This window comes from Triticum dicoccoides, chromosome 2A (genome assembly GCF_002162155.2).
Source record: "Triticum dicoccoides isolate Atlit2015 ecotype Zavitan chromosome 2A, WEW_v2.0, whole genome shotgun sequence".
NCBI classification, from domain to species: Eukaryota; Viridiplantae; Streptophyta; class Magnoliopsida; order Poales; family Poaceae; genus Triticum; species Triticum dicoccoides.
In genome coordinates, this window is record NC_041382.1 from 57,149,110 (window position 1) to 57,170,920 (window position 21,811).

Sequence of the window (21,811 nt, forward strand, 5' to 3'; positions counted from 1 at the left end):
CTTTGAATGCGCACCTTGCACTGATTTTTGTCCTCCTTGCCAAACTTGGCCTCATCTGGAGTGCAATAATCCTTGTATATGTCATCAAGGATCTCGAAAGAAATATTCATTTCAGGCCACTTTCCTCCCTTCTGTGGCTTCTTTCCATCAGCCATTTTCTTCAGCTGAGGAATTTGAACAATAGAATTCTCTGAAGAGGTGTGCAACTTTTCTTCGAGGAACGCTGCAAAATGAGTTAATTTGATGAGAACCTAGTGATTCAACAGCGGACATGTGTACCTGTGAATAGAGTATAGTTGCGAGGAATTTGGAGAGGTCATATGCGTTCTCAGAAGTTTTTCAAAAAGAACAAGTTTGAGGAATTTGACCAGATGAGTCTTGAAGAATTTCACTAAGCGTTCATGGTCTTAGGTTCCAGAGTTGTACAAATTGAAAATCCACACAATTGAGGAATCTTGAAGAAAAATGTAGCTTAGAGAAACGAATCAAGAACAGATGACATATGAGGTGTTTAGTGTGTGAAGATTTGAAGAATAAACACCTTTTGAAGATTTTGAAGAAAACAATTGAATAAAGGAGGGCAGTAAAAGTAACTTTTAATTACCCTGGACGAAGAACATGACGAATTGGGAAGTGTGGATGTGAAGTTCGTCAGTTCAAATATTCCACGCCCTAACTTGGCAGAGGAAGACAGCTACGGCGGCGGCGGAGTGAAGAAATCCGCGGCCGGCGCGAGTACGACGGCGACGAGGTCGAGGCAGTGAAGCTCTTCCTCACCGGCGACGATGAAGTAGCGGCGGTGTCACATCCCTAGTCTGGTATGACTTAGACTAGCTAGTCATTTGTGCATCATATTTAAATTTCATTTAAATTTGAAATGAGGATTGGTGGAACCCTCAGAATCATTTTTGAAAATGACCCAAATAAAAATTTCTCCAAAAGGGTCCAAGAAAATGCTCATGTTGCCCTCTGAAAATATTGGACAGAGATAAAAATCAAACCAATATTTTTAGGAGCTCATGGATATTTATTTTGGCCATTTGGATTAATTCGATAAATATTTGCATTGGAAATATATTGCTATATATATGAAATATGGTCCAAAAATTATGCCATTTATAAAGGAGCTCTGGAATAATATATCTAGCTCCTGCAAAAATTGGCATAAGGTATTAAATTGATTTAGTATTTTATTAAATCAGAACTAATGTCAGAAAATTAGAAAACAAAAAAAATAAAAGAAGGAGAAGCTTACCTGGGGCTCCCCCCTGTGCAGCCCAGCAGCAAGTCGGCCCAGCCAGCAGGCGGCCCAGCCCGCCCCCTCCTCTGTCGTCTTCGTCCTCGACAGAGGGAGGGGAGCGTGCCCGGCGCGCGCGCGCGCCACCGCGCCACGCCACCTCCCTCCCTGCCTGCCTGCCTCTCCCCTCGTCGTTCTGGATGGACCGGACGACGCCACGCGACGCCCCGCACCTCTCTCCCACTCTCTCATTCCTCCCCCTCCCCTGGTTCTCTCTCTCCCGACCGCCCAAACGCGCCCGTCGCCGCCGCTCCCCGTAGTCGTAGCCACCGCGCCCCTCGAGAGCATCTGAGCAGTCCACGAGCTCCGCCACGTCGCCGGCTACCTCCTCGTCGAGCCACGCACCTCCGGACGGCCTCCATCGCCGCCATCGCCATCGTCTTCCTCCTCGGGCTCCGCCGTCCGCCGCCGTCGATTCGCCGTCACCAGGTCTCCCCCGACCCCGCTGTCCTGCTCTGCGTGATCGCCGTGAGCATCTCCCTGTTTCCCCTCTCTTCTCCCCCTCGTTCCCGTGTCGTAGCCGTCGCTACCACCACGGCCGAAGCCTCTCGCCGCCGTCCATGTCGCCGTCGCCGTCTCGGCCCGCCTCCGCCCAAACCGAGCCTTCCATTGCGCTCCCAGTGCCACGAGGGTGCCGCCGAGCCCCTCAGGTGGCCTCCCCGTGCCCCGCAGCCCGTTCCTGCTCGAAGCCAAGCTCCGGCCGCCACCGCGAGTTTTGCTCCGGCGAGCTCCGGCCTCCCCCGCTACTTCCACATGCCCTACCAGATGCGCGAGAGCCCGGGCTACGCCCCGGTGCTCTCCGACGCCGCCCCCGTGGTCTGTTTCGCGGACGCCGCCGCGTCCAGAGGTCGCCGCCGACGACCTCGCCGGCCTGACGAGTGGGCCCCGTCGGCAGGTGATTAGCTTAGTGCTAATCACCGTTAACTAACCCCCCCTGACACTGACAGTGGGCCCCAGCGCCACTAACTTTTAATTAGAACTAAATTAACCCCTGTTTAACCCCCTGTCACTGACGTGTGGGCCCCACACGTCAGGTTTGACCCGGACCAGCCCAGTTGACCGCTAACGTCGTGCTGACGTCATGCTGGCGCAATATATAATTTCTGGATTTAAATTAAATCAGGAAATTCCAGAAATTGATTTAAACTTCAAAAATTCATATCAATTCAACGGTAGCTCAGATTAAAATAATTTATATATGAAAAATTATCAGAAAAATGCAATCTTTCCATCTGTACTAGTTTCATGCATGAAAAACCAACTTATACATGCTGTATATGAGAAAGCACATTATGGCATATATAGGAGCTTATCCTGGAGATGCATTTGAACCTTTGGTTCAAATGGACTTCAAACCAAATGATTTCTAGTTGCATTAGCTCAAACAACATCACATCTTCATGCCATGTTCATGCATCATATTGTTGCATATGTTTGTGTATTGATTGCCGGCACCGTTCCTTCTCGATAGGTCTTGCTCCGGAGTCCGTTCCAGAGTACCTGTTTGTGAAGCAGTGCCTCCTCTGTTGATTTACCAGGCAAGCAAACCCCCTTGTTCATTTCGATGCAATCCTACTCTCTCGCTCCTGCTCTCAGTTATTGCATTAGGACAACAGCGATTCATCTACTACTTTGTGCTGCGGTAGTTGAACCCATTCCTCTGCATGACCTGTCATTGCCACAGTAAATAGTTGAAACCCACTAGCATGTGTAGGAGTTGATTGAAGCCACTGATGTGTTCCTACCATGTTATGCCTGCTATTGCTTAGAGTTGTGTCAGGTCTGATTCATTGGGAATGAATTGGAGTGTTACGATATGTTCTGGTGCTGAGAGTTAAGTGTGTGAACACGTTTTGGTAAAGGTAGCGGTGAGAGGCCATGTAGGAGTACATGGTGGGTTGTCTCACTGGATCCGTCCTTAAGCACTGAGTTCTATGTATGTTGTCCAATGACTCGATACTACCACACATTGGGCTCCGAGCGCTCCAAGCCCTCTCGACTTATTAACCAACTTGATCTCTGTCCAGGAGTCGCAACTAGTTTCTGGTGTTTGTAGGTAGTGTTAGTAGTCTACCAAGTGGCACCCGGCCAGGTGGGCTTGGGACAGACTAGGCACAAGTGGCACGGTGTACCAAGCGTAGATCCATCCGGCGAGGTGGGCTTGGGAACCCTGCACACATCGTTTGGGGCCGTGAGTGAAACCCCGGCCGGATCTCCTTGCGGATGGAACCCGAATAGGCGATAAACCTGGATTAGAGTCTTGTGTGGTTAGTCAGGTCGTGGCCGACACCCTCGCCAGGCTTCCGCTTGAAGGTTGCCGAGATACATGACGTGTACATGGCGGTAAGTGGCGAGAGCGTATGTGAAGAAGTACACCCCTGCAGGGTTAACATGATCTATTCGAATAGCCGGGTCCGCGGTTATGGACTTCTTGGATGCTTACATGGTACATAGACAACTTGAAGTGGATACTCTAAAATACTCAAGACAAGTGTGAGTGCTATGGATGGCCTTCTCGTAGGGAGACGGGGATGAATCCATAGTAGTGTATTGTATGGTGATTAGTGGACTCGTGTACGTTGTCTCACCTCTAGAGTTTCTGGTAGTCGTAGAACAGGTTAGCCACAGAGTCAAATATGGCTTGCTGCAACTAAACCCCACATTACCCTCTTGATACAAATGCATGTATGATAGGATCTGATGTAAGTCTTGCTGAGTACCTTTGTACTCATGTTGCTTTATTTATGTTTTTGCAGCGGAGACTTCGGTCTTACTAGTGTTCTCGTGGACTTCGACTAGTAGCTAGTACCTCAGCTACGATCTTGGTCGGACGTTGTAGATAGTCAGGCTTTCAGCCTTTTTCATTTATAGATGTCTGTACTCAGACATGTAATGCTTCCGTTTGTTGCCTGATTGCTCTGACTGTTGGGTCATGAGACCCCTGCTTGTAATAATGCTATGATGGCTCTTCTGAGCCTTTATCTATATGATTGTTGAGTTATGCTGTGATGCCATGTTGTACAGCACATACTTGCATGTTATGCGTACGTGTAATGTGTATTGCTATGTGTGGGATCTGGCTATCTAGTTGTTTATTCTTAGTAGCCTCTCTTACCGGGAAATGTCTCCTAGTGCTTCCACTGAGCCCTGGTAGCTTGCTACTGCTCCGGAACACTTAGGCAGGCCGGCATGTGTCCTTCTTCGATCCTGTGTCTGTCCCTTCGGGGAAATGTCACGCGATGAATACCGGAGTCCTGCTAGCCCGCAACAGCCTGGTTCACCGGAGTCCTGTTAGCCCAGTGCTACAGCCTGGATTCACTCGTTGATGACCGACACGTTCGATGCTGGGTCATGGATGCCTGTCCCTGTAAGTTAGTGCCACTTTGGGTTTACGACTAGCCATGTCAGCCCGGGCTCTTTATCATATGGATGCTAGCGACACCATCATATACGTGTGCCAAAATGCGCAAACGGTCCCGGGCAAAGGTAAGACGACACCCGTGGGGATACCGTGCGTGAGGCCGCAAAGTGATATGAGGTGTTACATGCTAGATCGATGTGGCATTGAGTCGGGGTCCTGACAGCGCTGGTATCAGAGCCTGACTGCCTGTAGGATTACCAAGCCAAACCGGTCGAAGTTGAGTATAGAAAATCTTTAGTTATGTAAGGGAATTGATTGTGGGTTGGAACGTAAGGCTCTTTTTACTCCTTATACCTCATGACCTTCTGATCTGAGTCGTCCTATCTTTCCGACGGGGTTAAGGAACTAGGTTTTCTCTTCCGTCTATCAGGATCACGTGTTACTACTCCGTAGTCCCATAGGATTGGTTGATCAGAGTCATACCCCAGTTTTCGAGTATTTCCGGTGTAGTCTGTTTAGCATGATCTCAGAACCTTGAGTAATGCTGATGAGTATGTTATTACCCCATTCTAGTAGGATGTCTCATTCTGAGCATTTTACTGCCGTTATGCTGCCGGAATTTTCCTAAGGAGTTCGAGTGATATTAATTCCTTGTCCTACATTCTACAGTCTATAGTTAATGTTGATTGCATCCCTGGGTTTCGTTTCGCAGGATGTCATCAAGTTCTTTTATTCGTAGCCAGAACCATGGAGATGGTAGGGATGAGGATCCTCCCGACCAGCCTTCGTTGGCAGAGTTCATGCTAGATATGGAGAGGAACAAGCGTGAGTCTAACCGCTTGTTGGCACGTATCGAGGAGAACACCGCACATCAGTTCAAAGGATCTGTGACCATTCATGACTTTATCCGCTTGCACCCACCCACCTTTCATCATTCCATTGAGCCACTCGATGCAGATGACTGGCTCCGTAGCATCACCCATAAGCTGCGTTCCGCGAACGTAGCTGAAGATGACAAGGTCACTTATGCCACATATCACCTGGAAGGTCCTGCTAGTCTTTGGTGGCAGAACTATGAGGCTATGCTTCCAGCTGGCCAGATTCCCACCTGGAGGGATTTCGTTGAGGCTTTTCGCGAGCATCACATTCCTGAAGCCCTCATCGATCGCAAGAGAGAAGAGTTCTGTAGTTTCACCCAGGGTAAGATGGCTGTTGATGCCTATAGTAGAGAGTTTGAGAACCTCGCCCGTTATGCCACAGAAGAGGTGTCCACGGACGCCAAGAAGCAGGCTAGGTTCCGGAAGGGTCTCAACCCCAAGTTGCGTCGTGATCTCCACCTGCATCATTGTGATACATTCCAAGCCCTTGTGAACAAGGCCATTAATGCAGAGACAACTCAACTCACTTACGAGGAGTCTCGTAAGCACACTCGTGCTTTGGGATCTTCCTCCGGTTCTAGCTCTCAGAAGCGCCGGATTTGGGTTCCAAACTCCGCTCTTCCACCCAAATATGTACCGAGGCCATCTTATGTGGCACCTCATCAAGTTCAGCAGTATGCTCCACCCAGGCCTATTGGTGGACCGCCTTCTAATACAGGTCCACATCCTACCTCCAAGATTTGTTACAGGTGCGGAGAGCCAGGCCACATTGCCCGTATTTGCACTCAGACCAGAGTTGCTCCACCCCAGCCCGAGAAGTCTATTGGCCATGGTAAGACATCACGCAAGATGATCAGTGCCAAGTCAGCTCCCACTGAACATGGACGTGTGCATCACGTCTCAGCTAAAGCCGCTCATGATGATCCAGATGTCGTTCTTGGTACACTCCTTGTCAACTGTCATCCGGCATCGGTTTTGTTCGATACTGGAGCGTCTCATTCCTTCATTTCTGAAAGCTATGCCCGCTTGCACGACATGTCATTTTGTGATATGCCCTCCCCACTACTTATTCAAACTCCTGGATCCAAATGGCAAACTTCTAGGATAAGTTATGGCAATGAAATCCTTGTGGACAGACTTGTATTCCTTGCTTCCTTGATATCTCTCAAGTCTTCGGATATTAACATCATCTTGGGTATGGACTAGATGACAGCTCATCATGCCAAGATTGATTGTTTCACCAGGTCTGTTCAGCTCACACACCCATCTGGCAAGATAGTCACTGTCTCCACTAGAGTTGCAAAGCGTCAGCTCTATTCCCTTAATGCCAGCCCTCTTCCAGACCTTGAAGATATCCCAGTAGTCCGTGACTTTCCGGATGTCTTTCCAGAGGAACTGCCAGGTGTTCCCCCTGACAGAGATGTAGAGTTCGTCATAGATCTTATCCCAGGAACTGCTCCAATCTCTAGGAGACCCTACAAGATGGCACCCTTAGAACTAGCCGAGCTTAAGAAACAACTTGATGAGTCCTTGCAAAAGGGTTTCATCCGTCCTAGCTCTTCTCCTTGGGCTTGCCCCGTCCTCTTCGTCAAGAAGAAGGATGGTACGGATCGGATGGTTGTAGATTATCGCCCCGTTAATTTGGTTACGATAAAGAACAAGTATCTGCTCCCCAGGATCAACGACCTGTATGATCAGCTCGCTGGATCCTCAGTCTTCTCCAAGATGGATTTGAGGTTAGGATACCACCAAATTAAGATCAGGAACGGGGACATTCCCAAGACAGCCTTTGTTACTCGTTATGGTCAGTACGAGTACACAGTCATGTCCTTTGGCCTAACCAACGCCCCAGCCACATTCTCCCGCTTGATGAACTCGATCTTCATGGAGTACTTAGATAAGTTCGTCGGGGTTTACCTCGATGATATTCTTATCTACTCGAAGAACGAGGAAGAGCATGCCGAACATCTTAGACTTGTGTTAGAAAAACTCAGAGAGCACCGCCTTTATGCCAAGTTCTCCAAGTGTGAATTTTGGTTGCCAGAAGTGACCTACTTAGGCCACGTAATCTCTGGTAAGGGCATTGCTGTCAATCCCGAGAGAGTTCAAGCCGTTCTCGATTGGACTCCACCTGAGACCGTTAAACAAGTTAGGAGCTTCCTTGGTCTAGCCAGCTATTGTCGCCGCTTTGTTGAAAACTTCTCCAAAGTAGCCAAACCCCTCACGGAACTTCTCAAGAAAGATAAAAAGTTCGAGTGGTCCCCACAGTGTGAGTACAGTTTTCAGGAACTGAAAAGACGCCTGACTTCTGCTCCCATACTTGTGCCACCGGATTTCACTAAAGACTTTATTATCTACTGCGATGCCTCACGACAGGGACTAGGTTGCATTCTTATGCAGGATCGTCATGTGATTGCCTATGCATCTCGACAGTTGCATCCACATGAGGATAATTATCCTACACATGATCTAGAGCTTGCAGCCGTAGTCTATGCACTCAAGACCTGGCGACATTACCTTCTTGGTAAACGTTGCGAGATCTACACCGATCACCAGAGTCTCAAGTATATCTTCACCCAACCAGACCTAAACCTTAGGCAAAGACGTTGGTTGGAGTTGATCACAGATTATGATTTAGGGATTACCTACACCCCAGGCAAAGCCAATGTCATGGCTGATGCTCTAAGCGGTAAATCCTATTGCAACAATCTCATGTTGCAGCAAGGCCAACCACTTCTCCATGAGGAATTCTGTAAGCTTAATCTTCACATTGCTCCTCACGGATTCCTTTCTACCCTGGTGGCGAAACCTGATCTTAAGGATCAGATTATCGCAGCTCAAAAGCAAGACACAGGAATTTCCCGGATCAAGAGAAACATTAAGAAGGGAGTTGGTGGACGTTTCACTATGGATGATCGTGGTGTTGTTTTCTTTGAGAATCGCTTGGTGGTTCCCAAGAATCAACATCTTCGACAACTGATTCTTAAGGAGGCGCATGAATCTCCTCTCACGATTCATCCCGGTAGTACTAAGATGTATCAGGACCTACGCCAGAGGTTCTGGTGGACTAGGATGAAGAGAGAAATCGCTCAGTTTATTGCTAACTGTGACGTTTGTCGTCGCGTTAAGGCAGAGCATCAAAGACCTGCTGGCACCCTTCAACCTCTAGCTATTCCTGAATGGAAATGGGATAAAGTTGGTATGGACTTCATCACCGGTTTTCCTAGGACCAAAAGAGGGAATAACGCTATCTTCGTAGTCGTTGATCGTCTTTCCAAAGTGGCTCACTTCCTTCCTGTTCGAGAGAGTATCACTGCTAGTCAGCTTGCTGACTTATACATTTCTCGAATAGTGTCACTTCATGGTGTTCCACTAGAGATCAATTCAGACCGTGGCAGTCTTTTCACTTCTCATTTCTGGGAGAGTTTCCAAACTGCCATGGGAACCCATCTTTCCTTCAGTACCGCTTTCCACCCTCAGTCGAGTGGTCAGGTGGAACGGGTCAATCAAATTCTCGAAGACATGCTTAGAGCTTGCGTTATCTCATTCGGTATGGATTGGGAGAAATGTCTTCCTTTTGCCGAGTTTGCTTACAACAATAGCTATCAATCCAGCCTCAAGAAAGCTCCTTTTGAGGTTCTCTATGGACGAAGATGTCGAACACCTTTGAACTGGTCAGAAACCGGTGAAAGACAATTCTTCAGACCGGATATGATCCAGGAGGCAGAAGAGCAAGTTCGCATCATTCGTGAGAATTTGAAAACAGCCCAGTCTCGTCAAAAGAGTCAGTATGATCGTCATCATAAGGATATGACTTATGAAGTTGGCGAAAGAGCTTACCTTCGGGTTACTCCCATAAAGGGTACCCATCGTTTCGGTATCAAGGGCAAGTTGGCTCCTCGTTACATTGGTCCTTTTCGTATTCTCGCTAAACGAGGAGAGGTTGCCTACCAGTTGGAACTACCCCCACATCTTTCTCGAGTTCATGATGTCTTCCACGTCTCTCAACTCAGGCGTTGCTTCTCGGATCCCATCCGCGGAGTGGACCATGAAACGCTTGATCTCCAAGATAACCTCACATACCGAGAGTACCCGGTTCGCATTCTTGATCAAGCAGAGCGTGTTACCCGACGTCAGAACATCAAGTTTCTCAAAGTTCAATGGTCTCATCATTCCGAGAGAGAAGCTACTTGGGAGCGAGAAGATCGTCTTCGACTAGAGTACCCCGCTTTCTTTCCGTCAACCCTTGAATCTCGGGACGAGATTTTTTCAAGTGGGGGCGAGTTGTCACATCCCTAGTCTGGTATGACTTAGACTAGCTAGCCATTTGTGCATCATATTTAAATTTCATTTAAATTTGAAATGAGGATTGGTGGAACCCTCAGAATCATTTTTGAAAATGACCCAAATAAAAATTTCTCCAAAAGGGTCCAAGAAAATGCTCATGTTGCCCTCTGAAAATATTGGACAGAGATAAAAATCAAACCAATATTTTTAGGAGCTCATGGATATTTATTTTGGCCATTTGGATTAATTCGATAAATATTTGCATTGGAAATATATTGCTATATATATGAAATATGGTCCAAAAATTATGCCATTTATAAAGGAGCTCTGGAATAATATATCTAGCTCCTGCAAAAATTGGCATAAGGTATTAAATTGATTTAGTATTTTATTAAATCAAAACTAATGTCAGAAAATTAGAAAACAAAAAAAATAAAAGAAGGAGAAGCTTACCTGGGGCTCCCCCCTGTGCAGCCCAGCAGCAAGCCGGCCCAGCCAGCAGGCGGCCCAGCCCGCCCCCTCCTCTGTCGTCTTCGTCCTCGACAGAGGGAGGGGAGCGTGCCCGGCGCGCGCGCGCGCCACCGCGCAACGCCACCTCCCTCCCTGCCTGCCTGCCTCTCCCCTCGTCGTTCTGGATGGACCGGACGACGCCACGCGACGCCCCGCACCTCTCTCCCACTCTCTCATTCCTCCCCCTCCCCTGGTTCTCTCTCTCCCGACCGCCCGAACGCGCCCGTCGCCGCCGCTCGCCGTAGTCGTAGCCACCGCGCCCCTCGAGAGCATCTGAGCAGTCCACGAGCTCCGCCACGTCGCCGGCTACCTCCTCGTCGAGCCACGCACCTCCGGACGGCCTCCATCGCCGCCATCGCCATCGTCTTCCTCCTCGGGCTCCGCCGTCCGCCGCCGTCGATTCGTCGTCCCTAGGTCTCCCCCGACCCCGCTGTCCTGCTCTGCGTGATCGCCGTGAGCATCTCCCTGTTTCCCCTCTCTTCTCCCCCTCGTTCCCGTGTCGTAGCCGTCGCTACCACCACGGCCGAAGCCTCTCGCCGCCGTCCATGTCGCCGTCGCCGTCTCGGCCCGCCTCCGCCCAAACCGAGCCTTCCATTGCGCTCCCAGTGCCACGAGAGTGCCGCCGAGCCCCTCAGGTGGCCTCCCCGTGCCCCGCAGCCCGTTCCCGCTCGAAGCCGAGCTCCGGCCGCCACCGCGAGTTTTGCTCCGACGAGCTCCGGCCTCCCCCGCTACTTCCACCTGCCCTACCAGATGCGCGAGAGCCCGGGCTACGCCCCGGTGCTCTCCGACGCCGCCCCCGTGGTCTGTTTCGCGGACGCCGCCGCATCCAGAGGTCGCCGCCGACGACCTCGCCGGCCTGACGAGTGGGCCCCGTCGGCAGGTGATTAGCTTAGTGCTAATCACCGTTAACTAACCCCCCCTGACACTGACAGTGGGCCCCAGCGCCACTAACTTTTAATTAGAACTAAATTAACCCCTGTTTAACCCCCTGTCACTGACGTGTGGGCCCCACACGTCAGGTTTGACCCGGACCAGCCCAGTTGACCGCTGACGTCGTGCTGACGTCATGCTGGCGCAATATATAATTTCTGGATTTAAATTAAATCAGGAAATTCCAGAAATTGATTTAAACTTCAAAAATTCATATCAATTCAACGGTAGCTCAGATTAAAATAATTTATATATGAAAAATTATCAGAAAAATGCAATCTTTCCATCTGTACTAGTTTCATGCATGAAAAACCAACTTATACATGCTGTATATGAGAAAACACATTATGGCATATATAGGAGCTTATCCTGGAGATGCATTTGAACCTTTGGTTCAAATGGACTTCAAACCAAATGATTTCTAGTTGCATTAGCTCAAACAACATCACATCTTCATGCCATGTTCATGCATCATATTGTTGCATATGTTTGTGTATTGATTGTCGGCACCGTTCCTTCTCGATAGGTCTTGCTCCGGAGTCCGTTCTAGAGTACCTGTCTGTGTAGCAGTGCCTCTGTTGATTTACCAGGCAAGCAAACCCCCTTGTTCATTTCGATACAATCCTACTCTCTCGCTCCTGCTCTCAGTTATTGCATTAGGACAACAGTGATTCATCTGCTACTTTGTGCTGCGGTAGTTGAACCCATTCCTCTGCATGACCTGTCATTGCCACAGTAAATAGTTGAAACCCACTAGCATGTGTAGGAGTTGATTGAAGCCACTGATGTGTTCCTACCATGCTATGCCTGCTATTGCTTAGAGTTGTGTCAGGTCTGATTCATTGGGAATGAATTGGAGTGTTACGATATGTTCTGGTGCTGAGAGTTAAGTGTGTGAACACGTTTTGGTAAAGGTAGCGGTGAGAGGCCATGTAGGAGTACATGGTGGGTTGTCTCACTGGATCCGTCCTTAAGCACTGAGTTCTATGTATGTTGTCCAATGACTCGATACTACCACACATTGGGCTCCGGGCGCTCCAAGCCCTCTCGACTTATTAACCAACTTGATCTCTGTCCAGGAGTCGCAACTAGTTTCTGGTGTTTGTAGGTAGTGTTAGTAGTCTACCAAGTGGCACCCGGCCAGGTGGGCTTGGGACAGACTAGGCACAAGTGGCACGGTGTACCAAGCGTAGATCCATCCGGCGAGGTGGGCTTGGGAACCCTGCACACATCGTTTGGGGCCATGAGTGAAACCCCGGCCGGATCTCCTTGCGGATGGAACCCGAATAGGCGATAAACCTGGATTAGAGTCTTGTGTGGTTAGTCAGGTCGTGGCCGACACCCTCGCCAGGCTTCCGCTTGAAGGTTGCCGAGATACATGACGTGTACATGGCGGTAAGTGGCGAGAGCGTGTGTGAAGAAGTACACCCCTGCAGGGTTAACATGATCTATTCGAATAGCCGGGTCCGTGGTTATGGACTTCTTGGATGCTTACATGGTACATAGACAACTTGAAGTGGATACTCTAAAATACTCAAGACAAGTGTGAGTGCTATAGATGGCCTTCTCGTAGGGAGACGGGGATGAATCCATAGTAGTGTATTGTATGGTGATTAGTGGACTCGTGTATGTTGTCTCACCTCCAGAGTTTCTGGTAGTCGTAGAATAGGTTAGCCACAGAGTCAAATCTGGCTTGCTGCAACTAAACCCCACATTACCCTCTTGATACAAATGCATGTATGATAGGATCTGATGTAAGTCTTGCTGAGTACCTTTGTACTCATGTTGCTTTATTTATGTTTTTGCAGCGGAGACTTCGGTCTTACTAGTGTTCTCGTGGACTTCGACTAGTAGCTAGTACCTCAGCTACGATCTTGGTCGGACATTGTAGATAGTCAGGCTTTCAGCCTTTTTCATTTATAGATGTCTGTACTCAGACATGTAATGCTTCCGTTTGTTGCCTGATTGCTCTGACTGTTGGGTCATGAGACCCCTGCTTGTAATAATGCTATGATGGCTCTTCTGATCCTTTATCTATATGATTGTTGAGTTATGCTGTGATGCCATGTTGTACAGCACATACTTGCATGTTATGCGTACGTGTAATGTGTATTGCTATGTGTGGGATCTGGCTATCTAGTTGTTTATTCTTAGTAGCCTCTCTTACCGGGAAATGTCTCCTAGTGCTTCCACTGAGCCCTAGTAGCTTGCTACTGCTCCGGAACACTTAGGCAGGCCGGCATGTGTCCTTCTTCGATCCTGTGTCTGTCCCTTCGGGGAAATGTCACGCGATGAATACCGGAGTCCTGCTAGCCCGCTACAGCCCGGTTCACCGGAGTCCTGTTAGCCCAGTGCTACAGCCTGGATTCACTCGTTGATGACCGACACGTTCGATGCTGGGTCATGGATGCCTGTCCCTGTAAGTTAGTGCCACTTTGGGTTTACGACTAGCCATGTCAGCCCGGGCTCTTTATCATATGGATGCTAGCGACATCATCATATACGTGTGCCAAAATGCGCAAACGGTCCCGGGCAAAGGTAAGACGACACCCGTGGGGATACCGTGCATGAGGCCGCAAAGTGATATGAGGTGTTACATGCTAGATCGATGTGGCATTGAGTCGGGGTCCTGACAGGCGGTCCTAGGGTTGGAGAATCTCGAGCGGGAGAGATATCGAGCGGAGTAAAAGTGAAGTGAGGAAGGGGAGGGGTATATATAGCTGCGGTGAAAAACTGTTCGCCTGAAGAAATTGGACGAACGTGCCTGATACGTCTCCAACGTATCTATAATTTTTGATTGCTCCATGCTATTATATTATCTGTTTTGGATGTTAATGGGATTTATTTTACACTTTTATATCATTTTTGGGACTAACCTATTAACCGGAGGCCCAACCCAAATTGCTGTTTTTTTGCCTATTTCAGTGTTTCGCAGAAAAGGAATATCAAACGAACTCCAAACGGAATGAAACCTTCGGGAACGTGATTTTCTCAACAAACGTGATCCAGGAGTCTTGGAGTGGGAGCCAAGAAACAATCGAGGAGGCCACGAGGCAGGGGGCGCGCCTACCCCCCTTGGGCACCCCCTCCACCCTCGTGGGCCCCTTGTTGCTCCACCGACCTACTTCTTCCTCCTATATAAGTCCACGTACCCCGCAACATCCAGGAGCACCACGAAAACCTAATTCCACCGTCGCAACCTTCTGTACCCGAGAGATCCCATCTTGGGGCCTTTTCCGGAGCTCCGCCGGAGGGGGCATTGATTACGGAGGGCCTCTACATAAACTCCATGGCCTCTCCGGTGATGCGTGAGTAGTTTACTTTATACCTATGGGTCCATAGTTATTAGCTAGATGGCTTCTTCTCTCTCTTTGGATCTCAATACAAAGTTCTCCTCGATTCTCTTCGAGATCTATTCGATGTAATCTTCTTTTGCGATGTGTTTGTCAAGATCCGATGAATTGTGGGTTTATGATCCAGATTATCTATGGACAATATTTGATTCTTCTCTGAATTCTTTTATGTATGATTGGTTTATCTTTGCAAGTCTCTTCGAATTATCAGTTTGGTTTGGCCTACTAGATTGATCTTTCTTGCAATGGAAGAAGTGCTTAGCTTTGGGTTCAATCTTGCGGTGCTCGACCTCAGTGACAGTAGGGGAAACGACACGTATTGTATTGTTGCCATCGAGGATAAAAAGATGGGTTTTATATCATATTGGATGAGCTTATCCCTCTACATCATGTCATCTTACTTAAAGCATTACTCTGTTCTTATGAACTTAATACTCTAGATACATGCTAGATAGCGGTCGATGTGTGGAGTAATAGTAGTAGATGCAGAATCGTTCCGGTCTACTTGTCGCGGACGTGATGCCTATATACACGATCATACCTAGATATTCTCATAACTATGCTCAATTCTATCAATTGCTCGACAGTAATTCGTTTACCCACCGTAATACTTATGCTCTTGAGAGAAGCCACTAGTGAAACCTATGGCCCCTGGGTCTATTTTCCATCATATTAATCTTCCATCAACAAGCTATTTTTGTCGTCATTTATATTTGCATTATTTACTTTTACTCTTTATCACAAAAATACCAAAAATATTATCTTATCATATCTATCAGATCTCACTCTCGTAAGTGACCGTGAAGGGATTGACAACCCCTTTATCGTGTTGGTTGCGAGGTTCTTATTTTTTGTGTAGGTGCATGGGACTTGAGCATGGTCTCCTACTGGATTGATACCTTGGTTCTCAAAAACTGAGGGAAATACTTACGCTGCTCTACTGCATCACCCTTTCCTCTTCAAGGGAAAACCAACACAGTGCTCAAGAGGTAGCAAGAAGGATTTTCGGCGCCGTTGCCGGGGAGGCTGCACCAAGTCAAGTCAAGATTTGATCTCCCGTCAACGAGCCATTTCTAGCGCCATTGCCGGGGAGATCTACGCACAAGTCAAGACATACCAAGTACCCATCACAAACTCTTATCCCTCACATTACATTATTTGCCATTTGCCTCTCGTTTTCCTCTCCCCCACTTCACCCTTGCCATTTTATTCGCCCTCTCTTTTCCATTCGTCGCTTTCTTGCTTGCCTTGACGTTATGGCTAGTCCCTTATCTTCTCCGTTGTCTCCCGAGAATGAAGTCCTTAATTTTAAGCAAAGGGAGAGAGAAAATGTAAAAGACGCTTGGTATAGAATTTGCAATGCTCAAAATAGATCTACCAGGAAGCAATCTACTTCCGTTCTTCTCCGCAATTTTTATGTAGGCGCTACTCCTTGGTACAGATATATTCTTGATGCCACTACCGGAGGGAATTTCTTGGGTAATCATACTTTTGATTCTGATAATGGTATGATAGATTTGTTTGGCTCATCACCCCTTTTGGTTAATGGAACTATGTTAACTTTGGAACATGTGATGCAAAGACTTGAAATTATTGAAAATAAAGTTGCTACTATAGAGTTGATCGAGAATTTGGATAAAAAGATGCACAACCAAATTACCCAATATGGATCTAAGGTGGGAGTTACTCTGAAAAGTATTAAGGAAAAAGATCCCATAGTTAATGAAAAAATAGATCAAGATTCTACTAGAATCGATAAACTTGAGGGAATTATCACCAACTTGGGGTCCGCTTTTTCTTCCGTTAAAAATACTCCAAATCCCCCTACCAAAATTGCCAAGCTTGTTTATTATGCTCCTAAAAATAAGGGTGAATCCTCTAGTAAGGAAACGGCAGATTTAAAATCAATAAGTGTTCATCCCAATCTTTTTGCTATCATTAAGGAACCGTGTGCTAGAAATGATTTTATTGATTTTGTTCCTAGGAGTTTGATAATTAATAGAAAGAAAGAAACTCCTAGGGGTTCTAGGTGTCTTATTGAAGAATTGCCCACCAAAGATGGCAATACTTAGATCTATCCTTTATGCCTAGCTAGGGGCGTTAAACGATAGCGCTTGTTGGGAGGCAACCCAATTTTATTTATTCCTTGGTTTTTTTCTCCTGTTTAGTAATAAATAAATTATCTAGCCTCTGTTTTTATTGTGTTTTTTGTGTTTAATTAGTTTTTGAGCCAAGTAAAACCGTTGGAAAGACTTGGGAAAAGTCTTTTTAATCTTGCTGTAAAAAACAGAAACTTTAGTGCTAACAAGAATTGCTGAAATTTTTATTTGGAAAGTGATATTTAGTTAATTCTTTTTTCAGATGATTAACAGATAAATTGCTCACGTCCAGCAATTTATTTTAGAATTTTTGGGGTTCCAGAAATTGCGTTAGCTACAGATTACTACAGACTGTTCTGTTTTTGACAGATTCTGCTTTTCATGTGTTGTTTGCTTATTTTGATGAATCTATGGCTAGTAATTGAGTTTATAAACCATAGATAAGTCGGAATACAGTAGGTATAACACCAATATAAATCAAGAATGAGTTCATTACAGTACCATGAAGTGGTGTTTTGTTTTCTTTCGCTAACGGAGCTCACGAGATTTTCTATTTTCAGTTTTGTGTTGTGAAGTTTTGAAGTTTTGGGTAAAGATTTGATGGATTATGGAACAAGGAGTGGAAAGAGCCTAAGGTTGGGGATGCCCATTGCACCCCAAGATAATATAAGGACACCAAAAAGCCAAAGCTTGGGGATGCCGCGGAAGGCATCCCCTCTTTCGTCTTCGTCTATCGGTAACTTTACTTGGAGCTATATTTTTATTCACCACTTGATATGTGTTTTTCTTGGAGCGTCTTGTATGATTTGAGTCTTTGATTCTTAGTTTACCACAATCATACTTTCTGCACACACCTTTTGAGAGAGACTCATGTGATTTGAAATTTATTAGAATATTCTATGTGCTTCACTTATATCTTTTGAGCAATATCGTTTTTGCTCTAGTGCTTCACTTATATCTTTTAGAGCACGGTGGTGGTTTTATTTTATAGAAATAATTGTTCTCTCATGCTTCACTTATATTATTTTTAGAGTCCTTTAGAAAAACATGGAAATTTTCTTTTAGGAATAATATAAAAACTTTCATAGAAGTGCAATGAATATTATGAGAAGTTTGATACTTGATAATTGTTTTGAGATATAGAGATGGTGATATTAGAGTAGTGCTAGTTGAGTAGTTGTGAACTTGAGAAATACTTGTGTTGAAGTTTGTGATTCCCATAGCATGCACATATGGTGAACCGTTATGTAATGAAGTCGGAGCATGATTTATTTATTGATTGTCTTCCTTATGAGTGGTGGTCGGGGACGAGCGATGGTGTAACACCCTTGATGCGGCTATATCTTCCACGTGTCGGAGCACGACTTAGAGGCATAACCGCATTGAAGGCAATTTTGCAAGAGAGGTAATCTTCACACAACCCATGTAATGAATAAGGAAAGGGATACATAGTTGGCTTACAATCGCCACTTCACACAATACATGAATATAACATTACATCATCCAGATACAATCAAGGTCCGACTATGGAACCAAAATAAAAGAAGACTACCCCTAATGCTACAGATCCCCGATCGTCCCAACTGGGCTCCACTACTGATCAACTGGAAACGGAACAACATAACGAACACGATCTTCATCGAGCTCCTCCTTGAGCTCGGTTGCGTCACCTGCACGATATCATCGGAACCTGCATGCTGGTTTTGGAAGTATCTGTGAGTCACGGGGACTCAACAATCTCACACCCTCACGATCAAGACTATTTAAGCTTATAGGTAGGGAAAAGGTATGAGGTGGAGCTGCAGCAAGCACTAGCATATATGGTGGCTAACATACGCAAAATAGAGCGAGAAGAGAAGGCAAAGCGCGGTCGAAAATCTATGATCAAGAAGTGATCCTAGACTACTTACGTCAAGCATAACTCCAACAGCGTGTTCACTTCCCGGACTCCACCGGAAAGAGACCATCACGGTTACACACGCGGTTGATGCTTTTTAATTAAGTTAAGTGTCAAGTTTTCTATAACCGGACATTAACAAATTCCCATCTGCCCATAACCGTGGGCACGGCTTTCGAAAGTTCAAATCCCTACAGGGGTGTCCCAACTTAGCCCATCACAAGCTCTCACGGTCAACGAAGGATATTCCTTCTCCCAGGAAGACCCGATCAGGCTCGGAATCCCAGTTACAAGACATTTCGACAATGGTAAAACAAGACCAGCAAAGCCACCCAGATGTGCCGACAAATCCCGATAGGAGCTGCACATATCTCGTTCTCAGGGCACACCGAATGAGCGCTCTGTACAGCTAAAACCAAACCTCGAGTTTCCCCGAGGGGGCGCTGCAAAGGACTCTAGTTTGGACCAACACTCAGAGGAGCATTGGCCCGGGGGGGTTAAAATAAAGATGTCCCTTGGGTTGGCCGACCCAAGGGAAAGAAAAGGCTAGGTGGCAAATGGTAAAACCAATGTTGGGTCTTGCTGGAGGAGTTTTATTCAAGGCGAACTGTCAAGGGGTTCCCATTATAACCCAACCGTGTAAGGAACGCAAAATCAAGGAACATAACACCGTTATGACGGAAACTAGGGCGGCAAGAGTGGAACAAAGCACTAGGCATAAGGCCGAGCCTTCCACCCTTTATCAAGTATATAGATGCATTAATTGAATAAGAGATATTGTGATATCCCAACAAATATCCATGTTCCAACATGGAACAAACTCCAATCTTCACCTGCAACTAACAACGCTATAAGAGGGGCTGAGCAAAGCGGTAATATAGCCAAACAACGGTTTGCTAGGACAAGGTGGGTTAGAGGCTTGGCTTAGCAATATGAGAGGCATGATAAGCAAGTGGTAGGTATCCTGGCATAGGCATAGCAAAAGAGCGAGCAACTAGCAAGCAAAGATAGAAGTGATTTCGAGGGTATGGTCATCTTGCCTGCAAAGTTCTCCGAGAAGACGAAAGCTTGATCCTCATAAACGTACTCAACGGGATCCTCGAACACGAACTCGTCTCCCGGCTCTACCCAAAGCAAGAACACAAGCAAAGGGAGACACAATCAACCACGTGCAATGCACAAGCAACATGATGCAAAACATGGCATGTTACGCGGGATGTGATATGCAAATCATCTGCATGATTCGGAAGGGAAAGATTGAATCAGGCCTCAACTTTGAAAACCAAGAGTGCCACTGGAAATATGAGTTTATTTCGGTCGAAAACGATATAAAGATCACCGGAATCGGATGCACGGTTTGGAAATGACAAGTAAAACAAATATGGCACCGATCTGCGATTAATAGCACGAGGTCATCTAAATGCATCAAGAACAACATGCTACAGCACTCTAACATGACAACAAAATACATGGAAGGGATCCACTCAAGATGCTTGACAAAAGATGAACACTGAGCTATGGCTAATTCACTAAATAGCAGGTTCAAACAAGCATGGCAAAAGTGCAAAAGATAACAGGTTTCAGACTTAGTTAAATTAACATGTCAGGAATTTAACATCAGAAAGCAATGTTTAGAGCACGATAACAACATGCTACAGGAACATATCATGGCAAAGCAAGGCTTGGCATGAAGCTACTCAAAGCATACAACAAAAGTCCCTTACTGACCATAAGCCAAAAGGGATCAGAAAATACAATGGCAACCATGTGAACATAGCAATTATCGTTAACAGATTCAGACTTAGCAGAAAACTGGAACATGGCAAAACAGATATTAAGTAGGCATGTTTACGAGCTCGATGCACTCACCACAAGGCATTGCATGACAAACTAAGCATACACCCAGCAAGTAGACATGGCATAGAAGCTAAACATGGCAAGAACAACAATATAGCATGCATGGATCAACTACAACAACCTCGGCAAAAATGCTTAACTCGTAAACATTCTGCCAGGAACATTTTATAGCAAAAGTAGAGCTCGATTGACTCAAGCTAGGGTGCTCCATAAATGCAAACAAAGACATGGATGGATAGAGCACCACAATATCTACAAAACATCCTTACTGATCATGCTCAAAAGAGACATGGATCACTCAGTAGCAACATGAATACATGGCATAAAAATAACAACAGACAAGGACTTAGTGAAATTCTAAGTCCCTGAAATCAGCAACATTAAGTAAGCTACTTTGCATGCTTGTGCTAGTCACCATAGATATCACAAAAATACATGGCATACACCCTGTAAAGATGGCATGGAAAACTTCAAATCACCTGTAGAGCTCAAGATCATAGCATGCACACAATAATCATCGCAAAAATGAGAAATGTCCAATTGCTGATAAGGATCTGAAACTAACATCACATAGCCCTCTTCCAACAGCATTTAGGACATCAAGATGAGCTCGAATGAACATGATGCAATGAGATGAAATGGAGTACTCGTCGAGACAAACATTTCGATATGCTACACACACAAATTGGAGCAATGATGATGAAGTTATGATGCGTTGAAACATGCCAAAAATTACGGGGAATTAGGGTTAGAGTCAACAGAGGAGGATCTAGATATGGATCGGCATTGTAGAAACTCGCGGCCCGAGGATCGCGGGACTTGGTCAACACGGTGGCCGAAGCGGGAGTAGCTCGCCGGCGAGGAGGGTCATCGAGGAGGCGGCTCCGGTGGCCGGAGTAAGCGAGGCGACGGCGAGGAAGGACGGCGTCGGGGCGGAGCTTGCACCGGCGATGTGGTGGCGGGAGATGGCGGCGGTCGGGGCCGGCGAGCTCACGCGCGGCGGCGGCGCAGCTCCGGCGGAGGAAGAGGCGAGCGGCGCGGCACTGGATCCGGCTGGCGCAGGCGCGGGCACCCTCCGCGGGTGGCGGCGGCGACGGTTGGGCCCCGTGGGCCCGATCCGGGTCGCGCGGGCCGCCGGCGGGGCTGAGGAGAGAGAGAGCGGTGCTGGTGAGGTGGCAGCGCCGGATTGGTCCTTCGCGGCGACGCGGACATGTCCGGGCGTGGTGGAGGTTTTGTCCGGTGGCGCGAGGAAGAGGAAGGCTAGGGTTAGACCGCGAATTTTGGAGGGGATCACATATTTATAGGTAGAGGGATCTAGGAGAGTCCAAATGAGGTGCGGTTT